Genomic DNA, 3041 nt, shown 5'->3' on the forward strand with positions numbered 1-3041 from the left:
ATGGTTAGGTTGCCATAGATGAAGTGTCATAGACAGACCGTCTCGGGCGAGCTGTCATCGACATACTTCTGATTCCGATCAGACTTCTTACTTCGGGATGGTTGCGCGAACGATCTGTAAGGACAGTGTTCTGAACCACCGGAGCAAGTTGTCATGGATGAAGTGTCAATCGACAAACTGCCAAAGACAAGTCGCCATAGACATAACGTACCGCCATGAGCGAACCATCACAATCAAATCGTCACGGGTGGATGTGTCTTCGCGGTATCACGTCATGCTCGAGACTTGCAAGCGATCCGAGCGACTGCGAGAGAGCGATCAACGCCGAGTAACTGCGAGAGAGCGAGACGAGTGACCGCAAGAGATCGATCCGAGGGACTATGAGAGAACGATCAGCGCCGAGTGACTGCGAGATAGCGAGCCGAGTGACCGCGAAAGATCGATCTGAGCGACTGCGAGAGAACGATCTGCGCTGAGTGACTGCGAGAGAGCGAGTCGAGTGACCGCGAGAGAGAGATCTGTATTCTCTCAAGTTCGGTATGCTTTGAAGATAGTTCTCCTTGAACCCCCTCCTTCTAGCGCCAACTGTTTGACCCAAAAACGGTGTTTATGCTGGTGATGTTTGTTGGAATCATACAATAAAGAATCTAAGGATAATGATTAGATTCTTGAGGTTTAGGAGAAATCTTGAAAGAATCAAAATGCGAAATGAACATCAAAAATAGTTTATTGATCAAAGATTGTATTACAAGAATGGTTTCTAGTGTAAAGTAAAACTAAGAAGATATAAACTCTTTGTAAGATGTGTTCTAGGTCTAAAATGGAAGAAGAGAAGATCATTTCTAATAAGGAGGTAGCTCCTTATTTATAGAACAAAGATATCTAGGGTTTCATAACAAAATGAACCTAATTCATTGTCTTAATGGGCCTTGAGGGAGGATGTAAATCCACCTCCAACACCGCTCATATATATTAATCTCTACAGCTTCTAAACCATTTTTATAGTATTTTTATTAGGAAACTTAGATGCGTAAAAGAAAACATTAACCTCTATTTGCGACTGTCAATTGTTTAATAAATAATATTTTAAAAAATATTAATTAATAGTGTTGTTTAGAAACTCATTAAGGTATATCTATAATAATAGTTTTTTTAAAAAAGCTTTTTTAAAACCAACTGTGCTTTGTGCTAGTGATTTCGCATTTGGAGTTGGTTTCATTGTGCCCTCTGTTCGATATCTGTTAGGAGGGTGAGTTAATGCCAATGTCATCGGGTATAGCCAAAAACAGCTTCCATCTGAGAATAATCAGGCCTCGATTGGTACAGCTGATGATAAAGCAGTATATTGTATAAGGAGTACGCTGCAAAAGCTGTATGCTCTCGTTAAAATTTTTAATAAATTGATTGGTAAAGCAGAATCATTATAAATTACCACAAAAGTTAATATATAATATATTTAATGTGAAATAATATATATTAAATTATAATATATATTAATAATATATTTGTTATTAAAAATAATAAATCTTATTTAATTATATAAATCAAATTAAATTTTAAATGTGAATTATTATTATTATCTTAAATTAATTATATAAATCAAATTAAATTTTAAATGTGAATTATTATTATTATTATCTTAAAAATGTAATTTAAAAATATAAAATTTGTTAAAAATAAATAAATTATATATAATTTATATATATATTATCATTATTTATTTATTGGTAGAGCAGTAAATGATTCATATACTATATTATCATAAAAATTAATATAAGATATATAATTTACTTATTTCTAAATAATATAGATATTTTTATTTTATAATATGTAATATATAAATATATATTATGTTATGTTTTGTTATTAAAAATAATGACTGATATGTGTAATTATATAAATTGTATTATATTTTAAATGTGAAATATTGTTCTTTTAAAAAAAAGTTAAACATATATAATTGCAACTTTTTTTAAAAAAATATAAATTTTATTTTTTATTATAAACATATTTTTATATTATTTAAGAAATTAATTATATATATTTTAAATTATTTTATATATTTTAACTGCAAATGCTCTATCAAAAGCTCCCTATGAGAGCATAGAGCAAAGAGAATTTAGAGAGCGTTAGCATCTTGTAAATGTTTTTTCAAATGCTTCTATGATAAATGTTGATTGGATAATGATGAACATAATGTTTACGCTAATGCTCTACCAATCAAAATTCGGGCTGTCGGATCACCTCTTAGTTTTTAAAAAATGGAGATTTTGGATGGTTGATTGAGTGGGGCTGTGCTTAGTTATGGACTTTTAATGGTTGTAGGGTGCTTTTTTAACAAGAATAAGTCTGAAAAACATTTATAGTGTGTCTACCATCTCTTGGAATACAACGTGTCTACTACAACCAAATGATTAAGCGCAGTTTTAACTGCATTATAAATATAAACTCTACAAATTAAGAATGTTGAGAGTGTAACATTTATTCTTTATTTTTTATTTTTTTTGACATCAAACATTTACAGACTCATATTGACTCTGTAAACCAAAGTGGTAACTCTGCATCCATGTGCACGACAAAAGACGGTTGGTTTCTAGCACTGCGTGCTAAGCTATCCGCCTTAAGGTTCGCCGTCCGAGGAACATGAATGATATCTGAGTTGAGGAAACTGCTTCTGAGAAGCTTAATGTCTTCCAGGTAGCTTTCAAATGCTGGTCATTCTTCAGGTTCTGAAACCATCTTCACCAATTGAAAACAATCTGTAGCAAAAGTAACCTGAAACTGTCTTAAATTCTTCATATATTCCATTTATTCTTTATAAATTAGTAATTTCATTCTCCTATTAAATTATAATTTTATATAATATCGCCAAAATATTGAGACAAAAAATTAGAAATAGTTTTCATTTTAAATAAAAAGAAATAATAAAACATTTCAAAAATTATAAGTTATATAGAGTATCTATTAACTTATGATTTAACGAGACCATATGTATACGAGGTTTATAAAATTAGTTTATTGTATTATATTATATTTTAGAT

The sequence above is a fragment of the Brassica oleracea genome, chromosome C4 (assembly GCF_000695525.1).
Source record: "Brassica oleracea var. oleracea cultivar TO1000 chromosome C4, BOL, whole genome shotgun sequence".
NCBI lineage: Eukaryota > Viridiplantae > Streptophyta > Magnoliopsida > Brassicales > Brassicaceae > Brassica > Brassica oleracea.